The 14218-nt window shown below is 47.5% G+C and overlaps 1 protein-coding gene across 4 annotated transcripts in view; it reads right to left on the bottom strand.

Annotated features, from left to right (window-relative positions):
- Positions 1 to 14218, bottom strand: part of cdon (cell adhesion associated, oncogene regulated) — a 68013-nt gene that overhangs the window by 37401 nt on the left and 16394 nt on the right. For 3 of the 4 annotated variants that reach the window (XM_042343850.1, XM_042343852.1, XM_042343853.1), the window contains exon 1: positions 3163 to 3224. The exons of the other annotated variant lie outside the window; for it this stretch is intronic. The gene's annotated coding sequence lies outside the window, so the exon portion shown is untranslated. Of the gene's footprint in view, positions 1 to 3162; positions 3225 to 14218 lie in introns of those variants that run through there. 4 annotated transcript variants of the gene reach the window in all.

The following is a 14218-nucleotide window of genomic DNA, read 5'->3' as shown; positions in this document are numbered from 1 at the left end:
GGCCCAAGATTAGGGATAAACTGCCAAACTTAATTTGGAAACTGATGGCCGTAAAATTCATAATAAGTCATCAGACTGGTGCTCTGCTGTACCCCATCACTTCAAATCCAACATTCCGAACTCTATAAAACCCATTTTATTTCTAATCTTTGTTTCAGTAAAAAAAAATAATGTACACACATAACTTGTAGAGGTTTGTACTACGCCACAGTGCCTGCTGAGCTCAGAGTGGATGGGTCACAGCTAGGCGCTGGCATTATAGTTAGCTTGGGGGGCTGGGCTCGTATGGAACTCCTACCGAGGTGATGAATGTGTCTTTAAGAGGTTCTCATGGCAATTCTCTCTCCTCCTCCTCCTCCTCCGCTTTCTAAACTTGCAAGATTCTACTTTACAGTTTAAAATTTGTCTAATGCAGAGATATAAAGGTGGAAGGTGTATTTGAACAAGAGGAATGGACGTTGGACACGAAACAGTGTTAATCCTGCCTGTGGGAGGATCAGATATCTTCAACAATTTTTTTTTTTGAGAATCGGCATTGGATGTTGCAGCAAAATAAAAAATATTTGTTACAGCCTTGAAGTTAGAAACAACTACTTCTACCTCACCCCCTAAACACTTTTAGAACCAAACAACAAATTGTTAAACAAACCCCTTCCATTAACTGTGGCAAATTAAACTAAGAGTGGGATTTTCCCCATATAGTCAAACTCAGCACACTTTGCCGGAATTTCTTTCCCAATATCTAAGAAAAAAATAAGAGCTCCCAGGAATTTTGTATTTTGAGTAACGGATTCAAAACTCACATACTGCGATCACAAAAAGCCTTTGGAGACATCCTTCCAACATGTTATATCAAACGTAAGGGTTATTATTATTATAAAAATATTAAACAGTCACTTACAGAATTATCTTTGCATACACCAGATTGGCCACATATTGCTCAGCTCCTGGTTTTCAAAGGACGAACTTAAAAAAAAAGACTGATATTTGCTTATTTGAGCTCATCCTTGAAGAGTGCAGGAGTCACCAGCAATGATGTGCATTTTCCATGAGGATGTGTAACATTAATGGTCAGACCCAAGCAGAAACCAATGCAAATAGTAATATGGGAAGGATTCCACACACTAAATACAGTGCAATTGTACAATTGATTGCATGACTTTTCCCCAGCCGCATAAAGAAAACACTATTTGTTCGCTCACAATTATGGATCGCAAACTTTAAAGCCCACATTATTGCAACAATTGCAGCAGACTGGCACAAGAGGAAAACACAGAAAGAACATGCCTTGTAATAATACCTACTGAGCCACACACAAAAACACAGTGCTCGTCAACATTAACTACAGATTTACAAGAAAAACAATTTTAATTCGCAATGAAATATTCACCTCAAAGAGTCTTCTGGTACATTTGCATTGAATAATTATGCATGCATCGAGAAAGCTTAGAGAATTAAGACCACCACAGTACATCTCAAGCCATCCAGTGTACTCATTTGGATGGATTAAAGCGTGACATTTAATTAAACGGACAGCCACCAGTTTCTTGGTACAGCAACCAATTCAAACCCACACCACTTTCCAACCCACACATTCCAAAACATTCCTCAGCCTTTGGAGAAAGATACCGAATTAAAAACTTTTAAAATATATATGTTATATATTAAAATATAATTTTTTTTTACACGCATATTAAAATATACATTAAAAAATTCTCCCTCGAATCTGGTATAAAGTGATTGTAGACGTAACGCCTTTTTAAAAAAAAACACAGATTTGGGCTCTGTTAATTTAATGATTAACAGTAAAATCGAATAATTAACAGGGGAAAAAAATGTTAACATTCATGCAGGCCGGGGTTAAGACTGTGCTGGAAACAGTAAGTAAACTTTCCTCCTGAAGGAGACTTGAATGAAGAGTGAGCAATGCTGTCAGACTGTAATATAACCCCCATGATGGTCTTGTGCAGACGGTCCCTGGAAAACTCAAAGGGCTTTTTTTCCGGCTGTGCCTCCAACTACTACCACCAGGTCTGGCATGTCATACAGCAAAACGTCTGTCAACAGTACCCACATACCCTCCCTCTCTGCCTGGCAGGGGCCAGGCATGAACCCGGGGGAATGGGGGGGGCGGGGAGACTAAATCTCCTCTCTCTTTCTCTCCCTGTTTGAGAGGTTGGGTAAGAAACTGGGGTCTTCTTTCTCTCTCTCTCTCTCTCCCCCCCCCCTCTGGCTTTGTTGTGTTGTGAGGAAGCGAGACAAGAGACCGATACGACCCACGCGCACCCCCCCCCCCACCCCCAAAATAAAGCGAGTACAAAATGAACGCAAACAAACTCTCTCTCTATCTCTCGAGGGAAGGAGGAGTGTGTGTGTGTGTGTGGGGGGGAGAGAGAAACATTTAGTTTTGTCTCGCACATTCATTAAAGAAAGCCGAGGGGGGGGGTGGTGGTGTGTGTGGGGGGAGAAGGTATGTGGATGTGTGTGTGTGGGGGATAGGAGTGAGTGTGTGGGGGGGTCGGTGTGTGTGTGTGGGGGGGGGAAGGAGTGTATGTGTGGGGGTAGGTGTGTGGGGGGATAGGAGTGTGTGTGTGTGGGGGGGGGATATGAGTGTGTGTGGGGGGGGATATGAGTGTGTGTGGGGGGGATAGGAGTGTATGTGTGGGGGTAGGTGTGTGGGGGGGATAGGAGTGTGTGTGTGTGGGGGGGGATATGAGTGTGTGTGGGGGGAATAGGAGTGTATGTGTGGGGGGGGATAGGAGTGTGTGTGTGGGGGGGGGATAGGAGTGTGTGTGTGTGTGGGGGGGGATAGGAGTGTGTGTGTGGGGGGGTCGGTGTGTGTGTGTGTGTGTGTGGGGGGGGGGCATTGGAGTGTGTGAGCGTAGGAGTGTGTGTGTGTGTGTGTGTGGGGGGGGGTGGAATAGGACTGGGTGGGGGTGGGGGGGGGGGGAGAGAGAGAATTTGAAGCAAAAAGCCGGGGCCTACCGCAACCTGAGCTCCAGCACCGACTGACTTTCCCCCCTCAGCCGCAGCCGCCGCCTCCGCCGCGCGCGCTCTCGCTGCCCTCCCTCCCTCCCCCCCCCCCCACCACACCGCCGCCTCAGACGGGCGGCCCTCCCTCCCTCCCCGCTCCCTCTCCCTCTCTCTCCCCCCTTTCCTTACCGCTCAGTGCAGTCGCTGCCCAGGAGCCGGGCTCCGAGCGGCCGCATCTCCCCGCTCCATGGACTGCGGCGCGAGGCTGCCCGGGGGCTCGAGCGCGGTGCCGCACTGCGCCTGCGCCCGGGTCGCGAGGGCGGAGGGCGGGAGGGCGGGGCCCCACTCTCAACGCTCAGCGAGCGGCGCCAGCCCCGCCCCTCCACCCCCCCCCCGCACCTAACCGTCACCAGAGCCCCGCCCCCCCACCTAACCGTCACCAGAGCCCCGCCCCTCCCCTTCCCACCTTAACCGTTATCAGAGCCCCAGCCCCGCCCCTCCAAAACGTCATCAGAGCCCCGCCCCCTTCTAACCGTCACCAGAACCCCGCCTCCCTCCCACCTTAACCGTTATCAGAGCCCCAGCCCTGCCCCCCCCCAAAAAACGTCACCAGAGCTCAAGCCGCGCCACGCCCCCCCCAAACGTCACCGGAGTCCGCCCCGCCCCCCCTCATCGTCACCGGAGCCCCGCCCCCAATCGTCACCGGAGCCCCGCCCCCAGCCCCTGACCATGTGCAGGTGGGATGTCAATCACTTGGGAGCACTACCCCTGTGTACACTGTGAGCCAAAGCGCTTGGGGGTGGGAGGGGTGGGGGGGGGGGTTAGGGTGGTCCTACCTGGGCAACTTTTTTTTAGGGTGGGGGTGGGGGTCAGCCGAGTGTCTGACCCGTGCGGAAACCCATCACCGTGCTCCGCGAGTCTCCAAACCGGGCTGAGAATTCCAAGCATCCCACCCCAGACCTGGGAATCCCAGGGGGGGGGATTGTTGGGATGGAATGAGCGCTCCCTCTCTCGCTCTCGCTCCCTCTCTCGCTCCCTCGCTCCCTCTCTCGCTCTCGCTCCCTCTCTCGCTCCCTCGCTCCCTCTCTCGCTCTCGCTCCCTCTCTCGCTCCCTCTCTCGCTCCCTCGCTCCCTCTCTCGCTCCCTCGCTCCCTCTCTCGCTCCCTCGCTCCCTCTCGCGCTCCCTCTCTCGCTCTCGCTCCCTCGCTCCCTCTCTCGCTCCCCCTCTCTCTCTCGCGCTCGCTCGCTCCCTCTCTCGCTCCCTCGCTCCCTCTCTCGCTCCCTCGCTCCCTCTCTCGCTCCCTCTCTCGCTCCCTCGCTCCCTCTCTCGCTCTCTCTCGCTCCCTCTCTCTCTCGCTCCCTGGAGGGCCGCTCCCTGCTTACCTAATCCCGGAAAGTGTATTAGTCCCAGGGTTGGCAAGACCCAAGGCTTAGGCGGAGGGGGTGGGCGGATGGGTGGGTGGGTGGGGGGGGGAGCCCAGAGTGTGCGTTGGGGGTAACTGCTGGAGTCTAACCAGCTAAAACCGCAGAGTTTGCCATCGATATCGCTGTCCGGCGAAGCTTTCCAATGGTTACGCTCCAGTAGAATCCCAACACACGCTGGGGCCCCCGAGTCTCGACTCTGGCCAACCTGCACCCCATAGATTTGGGAACTTGGGAAGATGGGTGCGTTCCTGGGCAGAGAGTGTGCATTCCATTCCCGACACAGAAAGCCGCGATGCATGAAACTGGCTGTTTTTCATACTCTTGGCATGATGATGGTTTTCTGCATGTGTCAGTCACCCTACTATCGCCAGCGCGAAAAAAAAAGCAAGTGGTGTTTCTCCCAGTGTCCTCATCAACAATTCCTCAGATAAAATTGGTTATTCTCCTCATGACTATTTGTGGATATCGCGATGCACAAATGGGCGGCTGCTTTCATCTACAAATCCACAATCGCTACGATTTACAGAAGACATTTTAATGTGATGAGGCATGGACTATGTTTTCTAAATTCAGTTTGACTCATTCAGACAGAAAAGATTAGTCATGAAAGAGATTACGACCTGACTTCAGCTCGAATTCCTCTACTAACTGTGTTAAGACTTGAAGGGAAAGCAAACGTTTGCGGATAGGCTGCTGCTCATTCCAAGCTTTCCACTCTTCAAATGCTTATACTGTTTTCTCTCCCGTTCCCGATGCTATTCACTGACTAAGGGGGAGGGCGAGGGGGGGGTAGTTGTTGGGAGGATGCTCTGCCTCTGCCCATCCACCTGTGATAGCAACTTTGCTAAAGAAAATCAGATTTTTAATAAATAATGATCGTTGCATTTGATTTAGCGACTTGCACATCAGGGGGAGTTCCTCAAAATCCAGTGACTGTACATTTTCAGGTGAGCGCGGCAGAGTCTGTGCACGGCTACGTCCCACAAAAATCCACAAAGTGAATGCCGAATTTTATTTGCGGGATGGTTGGCCAAGACCCTGGGAGAAACTCCCTTTGTGTTTTTTTTTTGGTGCCCTGGGATCTTTAACATCCACCCGAACGGACAGGCAGATGGGTTTTCAGTTTCTTCTGAAAGATATCACCTTCAACAATGCAACGCATTCCCATCACTGTCAAGACTTGACGACCCAAAATCAAAGCTCTGACGTGGGGCTTGAGCTCACAAGCTTTCTGAATTAGTCAATTGAGCCACCCTGCCACCACTTTTACTTAACTTCTAAGAGGTTCTGTTTTAATTTGATCCTTATTGAGCAAAGAAATCATTCGCTGGCCTGAAACTATCTTGTTTTAGCGCTACAGTTGAGGCGGGTTGAGTGGTGTCTCCTCGAAGCGGAGCGGGCGTCAGGGTGACTTGCTTGGCAATAGAATGTCAGAATTGAGTCGATGCCGGATTTAAACCGATTAAATCAGTATTTTTTTTACTGTTGTTTTGGCTCACAAACCAGGAATGCGTCAGCTTTAGTTACATTGAAAATACTTTCACTTTCCAAAGTCTGGTGGCAAAATAGCAGGCGGCTAAAACTTATTCTGGTGTTAATCCACTCGAAGGTGAGCTCTCAGGCTGCTTACTACGATGGCTGATAGGAAGTGAGCAGAGCGGTCTGTCTGACGGCTGTTCGGGTAGCAATCAAATCAAATGAGCCCAAAATTGCGATCTGCTTCCCCTCCCCTACCCTCTTGGCTCCCACCCCCGGCTCGGGTGCCCAGTCACGTTGTTAAGTGCTTTGATATACCTCCCGATGTGGAAGGCGCTCCGCAAACATAAATTGTATTGTATTTGTTTTCATAACATCTGACTCCAGCTTATATGCTGGGTTGGCAGGCATCAGCAAGGAAAGAACTCAAAAGGTAATAATAATAATAATCCTGGCATTTGAGTTAACTCCTTATCAAGCTTCAAGACATCTCAAAGCGCTTCACAGAATACACCGCAAAGTGTAGTGACTGGGTATTTTTGTAGGCCAATGGGGCAGCCAATTGCACACAGCCATGTACCACAAACGGTCATGGATCGAGTGACCAAACTATTATTTTGTTTGGAGATTTAAGATTGGTTTAAACAAGTGCTTTTTGTGGTCTGGCTCTTTATGTTTTAATACTTTATTTGAATGTGTCTTTATCCTGTAGCTCTGCGCTGAGGCACAGCTCTTTGTTTCCTGTGATCCATGTCGTTAAACCACATACAGTTTTTAAAGCTGCTTTGTGCGTTTTCAGAGATTAGAATCTGTTAGCTCATTTCCGCAAGGATTCTCTTTCCAGGTCCAGAAGTGATTGAACGTCTTCTTGAAGCAGTCGGACTGGGAAGAAGCTGTGGGAGTGTTCTGATTCCTCTTCTCCAAGTGAACAGCATGGTGCATTCTCTCCATCCTAGAGAGAGGGTAATCCCACTACAAATCCAACTAAAACCCAGTCTTGGAAAGCTTCCACAATGCCAGTAACTACGCTTCTGGATTAGGTCCACGACTTAGATCTCAGTACCTGCAAGACCTATTGCTAAACCATTGACCAACAGTTATTTCTTAAAGCAACTATGCCAAATTCCTGGCAATGCTCTTCCTCCACGCTGTTTTGTCTCAATGGGCTTTGCCAAGAGCTCAGCAAACAGACAATTAAAATCAACCCACATCCGATGAATTCGCCCTCCGGTTTCATCAGGACCTGTGAAAGAACCTGCGAAACCTGATTAACAAACCGTGTGGCTTCAGGCTACCCCTTCTCCACAATCTTTGAATTTTCGACTGCTAAGAACGAGGTTCTGTCAAAGCAACAAACTGAAAACAATAATATTTTGGATCCGTTAGTGAGAATTTAATTTAAACCCAATAGACTAAGGAAGTTTTTCTCAAGTGCACAATATACAGGCTGGGAGGTTAAGTGGACAGAGGATAAACACAGAGATAAAAACTGCACAAAATAAACACTGATGCACTGAAAACAGCCCCGTTGCATCATGTGGGACTAGAAGGACTGAGGAGAAAGGAGATATAAATAATAATAATAATAATCCTTGCATTTGATATAACGCCTTATCATGTCTTCGAGATAACTTAAATGGCATTAAGCTTCAAGTCAGCGACTCATGGAATCTAATATGCTATGGAGTCAAATGCAAGGATTATTATTATTATTATTATTACACCTCACAGAAACTTTGCGAACCACTTTGATATGTTCTCCTGCATGTTGTTATGTTATGTTATGCTATTATGGCATCTTTAACTTCCATCTGAACGTGCGGTTGTGACTCTGATTTTAACCTCTCATTCAAATGACGGCAACTCCAACAGTGCAGCGCTGTAGCATAGCACACCATTGATGACAGCCCAGCAAGCCAGGCTCATGGGCCGGACTCGCAGGGGCAGACTGGGGCAAGGATTCTTCCCACTCAGCTCTTGTTAACCCTGCAAGGCAAAAACCCTCACAGGTAAAGTCGCACCTTTCATCCCAATCCCTGACTGTCCAGTGGCTTGGGATGTCCTCGCGACGTACAAATGAAAGGCACTGTACAAATCTCATTTGGCTGATCTTGGGTGGGGGGGCAGCCTTGCTTAAGGAGGGGCTGCTTTCCTAATTGGAAAGAGCGGGCGAGTGGACCGGGTGAGAGCAGAACCGGCCTCGCCTGTTTCATCCCCCTCGTTCCCAGCTGAATAGCCCGTCGACACTCACTGTCTGGACTCACACAAGAAGAATGGCCGCTTGGGTGAGATACCAGAGGGTGACTGGCGTCTGAGGAACGGCACCCCAGCATGCGTCAGCTCCTTCCCGAAGAGGAGGTGAATTTATATTAAAAAAAAAGTGACCGCATTTTTTTTTTAAGGGGACAATAGACTGCGTGGGTTTGAAACAGAACAGCACAAACCGTCCGGTCTCTGCTTTGTGAGGCACGGTAGACATTTGTAAATAGTTTCTCTTCAAAGGTCCCTCAGGCCTTATTTTAGCAGTCAGACGATTCCCAGTGCTCAGCAGTGCGGAGAGCTCCCTGTTCACACACTCCTGTGCCACGCATCTTCCATGGGTCACCATGTCGATTGGACACACACTGCATTCACTGCATAATGAACATCAGAATATTGACTCCGGCAGCACTAGATGGGGCCTGCGGGATAGCCTCCTGACAATAGGGAGGCAGGCCGACACTGTATTGCAGATGAGACAGGGAAAACAGCCGTAGAACTGTCTTATAAGCAGCAACACAACAACGGAACGATCACCAAAGCCCATCGTGCTATGAGAATTTGTGTATCCAAAGCTGTCTCGCTGCCTGCAGACAGTGAGCAGCTTTTCCCTCGACATTTGAGAGGATCTATCACTTTGCGCCCCACCACACACACACACCCACAAATCCCCCCCCCACCCCCACCACCATCCCATCCCCGCCAGAAAGTTAAACGATTTAAAACCGTTTCCACGACAGCAGGAAGTGTCAGGAATCTTTCCCCATCCCCATCATCTGTTTGTCATAGAAAAAAATCTTTATGCATCACTGTGCTGACAAAGGGGGTGTTTACTCCGGGAATGAGTATGAATACTGCCTGTTTTTTAAGGCTTTTGCCATTAATGAATCTTATCAGGTTTCAGTGGAATTAAACCAAGCGACAGGACTGCGATACAGGCTCTTAGCTCTAAAAGACATCAAAGTAAATGAAGGGATAAAGTAACATTTGCTTATTCTATATACAGCACAGCATTGCAAGAAATAAAGTGGGTAATATATTCCTATTCTGCACTTAAAAGGGCTCAGTGTTATCAGGAGTAAATTTAGCAATAACAATAATCGGTGCATCTGTTATAATCTATGATTTTTGAAGTGTTTCAAAAAGCTTCACAGATAATTATAATCCTCGCATTTGATACAGCGTCTTATCATGTTTTCGAGACGTCTCAAAGCGCTTCACAGAACATACTGTAAAGTGAATTGGCTGTATGGTCTGTATTTAAAGTCTATCTCATCTGAAGGACGGTATTTCCAACAGAGAAGTATTTTCCCAATATTGCAATTAAATGGCAGCCTGGATAATCTTTTGACTCGGAGGCGAGACGGTTAGTAACTCAACCAAGGTAACACCTATCGCTTGTCACTGTGGGTGTAGTACTGGGCACTGGAGAAGCAGAGTTAGTATCAGGGCAGTAACAGTGATACCTTATGGGGGGTGGTGGGTGGGTGGGGGGGGAATGTTATTCTGGCGTTCTACTATTTAAGGTATAAATATCTGTCCAATATTTCAACAATAACAATTTGGTCACTCAATCTTGTGGGACGTTGCTGTGCGCAGTTGGCTGCCCGCAAAATATACAGTCAGATTAACTGTACAGTACATTCTGCGAAGCACTTCGAGATGTCTGGGAGTCGTGATGAAGCACCGGATCAAATGCAAGGATTATTATTATTAAGGTTCTGGCCTGAGTGCCTTGAGGATGCCGTGCTCGCTCTTGTCAAGTCTTCAAATGACCTATTTTTTTTTTCTTTTTTCTTTGCGTTTAATGACTTTTCTCTTGTCTGAACATTGCCTTCTGGGAGGCAGACAAGAGGCAACAGCATGAAGCCAAGCCTTTGCTTTTGAAGATGCTGAGGTATTCGGAAAGACTGACAGCTCCTGCGTTCGCTTCAGGGGATTGAAGCCTGCTATCCTGGGGCCCTGAGTTCCATCCAATTGAAGCAGGCTGAGGCCAGCCTCGAATGAAAGATTATCAGTCACTCTTCCCTGACCTCCTTAACTCCAGCCTCTCTCGCCTATTAGTCCCGTCCTCCAAAAATGCACACTTAGAACAGCTCTGGGATTTGAGTTCGAAATAGTTCCGGGACATCAAAGAGCCAGGAGATTAGATGTTGCTGTTGCTACCTGCAGGAGTGCGAGGACAAGTCAGGCACAGGATCACGCTTGTAATTCTATCCACAGGTACAAATCATTTTTTTCAAAAAAGACGCCTCACCGTGCGAACAGTTAGTAATTGCTGGACGGTCTCCTCTTACAGTTCTCAGACATTCGATTCAGATCTAGCGATGGGGTTGCGGGTGCTAATGTGCTGTACTAATTAATGTATATAGTAATCCCATTCGCACAAGCGGGCAGAGTCCTTCCACAGCTGGAAGTGTGCCACACTGACCCAGGGGCAAGTACTTTCACACTCGATCTATTTCTGGGGCAGGAAGTCGACGGCAATGCTAATTCACAAAATAGCAATAATAACAATAATAATCCTTGCATTTGATATAGCGCCTTACCACCTGATTGAGACGTCTCAAAGCGCTCTTCACTGGGTTATTATTCTTCAGCTGTAGAGCTGTACGAATATGGCTCCTGCATTGCACATCGCCCAGTATCCCAGGTACACTCTCTGTCCAACTGATCACCGTCCACCCTACCTGTCAGCGTTGGCTTTGCTTTTTATTTAATTGATTTAATTTTTACTTCACAACAGTGGTCAGTGGTCATCTAAGCCACCATTTACCATCCATTTTCTCTGTCTATTCCAACTTCTGATACATCCCACAGCCTGCCTGAGCCTCTGGGGTTGAGAGCTCCTGCGCGTGCGCGTTCCTCTCCGCTATCATCCTCCATCTCCCTCCCCTCCTCTCGTTCTGCCCAGACACAGTCTGCCGAACATGGTCCCTCCAACTTACCTTTCCTCACCTAACAATCACCTGCTGTTAGCTTTACTTAGGGCTGAAGAGAGATATGCGGATGAGCCTCCGACAAATAATTGTCAAAAAAACTATTTTTATGTTTCACAAACGAATGTTTCACATTCACGAATTGTGAATAAAGTATGGATTGGAATAGAGCTGTGATTTTCTACATTATTCCAGTTCAGCATCTTAGCAGAGCTAAGGGAACAATTTGCTTGCGTTAGATCCTGGCAAAACTTGTGTCTGTCTTTTTTGCTGTTTAATTTTCTCTCTGTACGGTGCTGCCTATTGTTAATTACAGCCCATCCTCTCATACCCCAGTTGTGTTCGACGAGACACCGAGTATCGACAGGTAATGTGATTACAGAGAACATCCCACCCAGTTCAATCTTGCCCTCCGTTGACTCTTGCCCTTTCGAGCAGGAGGTCACTGGATGAAAATCAGGAGAGGATTGCTGACAAACTTTTCTGGTCCACAGACACTGAGGCCAAATGTAGCACCTCTACCACTGCCCTGGTTCGTAATCAGTTGATTCGGCACAGATTAAACCTCGTACCTTAGAAACTCAGCTCAAACACTACAAGCTCAGGCTTTGCTGGTGATGGAGAGTCAGCCCAGAGCGTTGGGGGGGGGGGAGAAGGTTGTACATGTTTGTCTGGAGTCTAGAGTTTAGATTACATGTGCTGCAATCTATTCCCAATTACCCACTTACCATGGATTAAACTAAGAATAGATGCTGGCTGGGACTGTGCTATGTGCCGCGGTAAACAAGGTGTTTTATTATAGGTTTCCTCTATTGGCGAGGGAGCCATGTGTGTTGTAACAAGAGGGTTACAGTGAAGGGTACGTTACAGGGAGAGTGTTTTATACGATCCCTCTATAAGTGAGGTAAGCAATGTGCAAGGCATCAGAGGTCCCTCTGAGCGGCTCCCATTGATGACAAACAGAATGATTCCAACTTACCAACAGAGAGGTAAGTTCCGCTTCTAAGGCGCTACTTTTCAGATGGATTGTCGTGACCAGCTTTAAGTCAGCCACCGACACTGTTATTGGGTCAGGATTCGCGCCCTGGACACGTATAACTGGACACCTCCAAGAAGGTATTACTTTACCAGAAAGCTTTTCTGGGTATTTTTAATGATGCAAATCCCAGATGCTGCTGCACAATTGACTCCCCTCCTGTCCCCACTTTAGCCAATAAATTGAAACCCGTCAATGCGCTGCTCGTTCTCTGAAGGGCTGCGATATATAGCGGGTCGCTTGCTGTAAATCAGGAGAGACAGGCCGGGACAGCACCTGGGCAGCGACATCTGGTCACGACTGTCCATTCACGTGCGGTGTTATTTGAAATATGTGTGCAAGGATCACAATGCATGCAAGGCTTTCTTCTCTCCTGATAACACAATACAGCTGGCACAGGCTGTGTGACAGACTGTATACTACAGTATTAACCGGCCCTCCTCCTCCAGTCCAGCAAGCAAACCAAATAAGGTTCACTACACACCAGCAATCTTTGTGGGGCTCTTTCTTAAACACCTGTTTAAATAGTAATCATCTTTGTGTGATCTATGTATGTGAGTGTTTTGTGGCAGGAGTTTGGAGGGGGTGGTGGGGGGAGTCTGTTATGTGTATCTGTCTGTATGAGGGAGTAATGTATATGGAACTCTGTCTGCGTGTGTGTGTGTGTGGGGGTATGTGTGTGCGCGTATGGGGGTGTAGTAAGAATTGCATAGAATTTCCTTACATAGAATTACAGACGGTTACAGCGCGGAAACAGGAAAAGAAAATGAAATGCAACAAATTCAGAAATTACAAAGACAATCTGCTCCATCATAGCAGATATTTGAAGTTATCGCTCCTCTTCCGAAGTTATTAACTTGTGCTGAACTACAGTCCACAGGCAAGTAAGTGGCCATCCTTTGTAAAAGGCAATTAAGAAAAAAGCCAATGAAATACAGGCAGGAAGTATAAAAGGGAATCCTGCGAGTTGTTGTTTGTTGGGATCGTTGGATTGTTGTGAATTGAGGATAAAGGAATTATTTCATACACCAGTATTGTGGATTGACAATCGTTACACCGATCAGCTAAACAGTGGTAGACTTTCAGGTCATTTGGTTGCCATCGGCGTCACTTCCGACATATTTCCTTCGCGACGGAAGTGATGTTGGCGATGCTCTTGTGCACGGTGCACTTGGACAGCGAGTGATGTAAGAAGCAATCTGACAACCTGGAATTCGTCTATTTTGGGAGGCTCTCTGTTGACGTCCCATCTGAGATATTGGATCAACACATCCATGAGTTGCTCTGTAGTTACTCTTTGACCTCCTCATCTCTAGTGGAAAAAAACCTCAACTTCTCAAGTCCCTCTTCATAACTGACATTCCTCATTCCCTGGTAATATCTATTAAACTCAAAGGATGATGTTGATCAGTTGCATTTCCAACACGACTATGCCTTTTGGGTTAATTTCATCAGAAATCTAATTGTTATTGACAACTGTGCTCAGGAATGTCGAACGCTTGCAAAAAAAAAATCACTTTCCTTTGATCTGTGTTGTGACAGTAATGCTCACCTACTCCTGACCCTAACACCTCACATATGCTGGTGTCCCCAGTGGCTGACAAAGATTTATGATGGCTTCCAATTGCCCTCCGACTGAAAGGTCTGCAGGTGCAGACCACCGGGTAGGAGGGAGGAGGTGGGAAAATTGTTCTTATGCGTCCTGAATGATGATGGATGTTTCTGGGAGACATTCATAAAGATGCACAGAGTCCTGAGGCTATTTTGGGTCTTGGTAGTGTAGAGAAACTGCAGGACCAATTGCAGATAGCAACCCAAATGAAAGAGACATCGCAGCTGAGCCTGATTCACCTTTAAAGCCCTCTTGCTCCATGCTTTCAATCAGCTTCCCACCTCCACCTCCTTGTCCTCCACCTCTCTTGACCCTAGCCCCCATCTCAGGTTGCAAACCCTTCACTGTCCAACACCTTGGGACATCCTCCCTGACGTGCACTATATAAATACAAGTTGAAAACTGATTTCTAAATTAAGACTGCGTTTAAGAACTTTCCCAAACTCTGCACAATCTTAATTTTAAAATACGGACTTAATCACCTTAAAGACCAGGTGG

Source organism: Callorhinchus milii, unplaced genomic scaffold, assembly GCF_018977255.1.
Source record: "Callorhinchus milii isolate IMCB2004 unplaced genomic scaffold, IMCB_Cmil_1.0 Scaffold25, whole genome shotgun sequence".
NCBI lineage: Eukaryota > Metazoa > Chordata > Chondrichthyes > Chimaeriformes > Callorhinchidae > Callorhinchus > Callorhinchus milii.
This window is presented reverse-complemented; position numbering and strand designations above follow the sequence as displayed.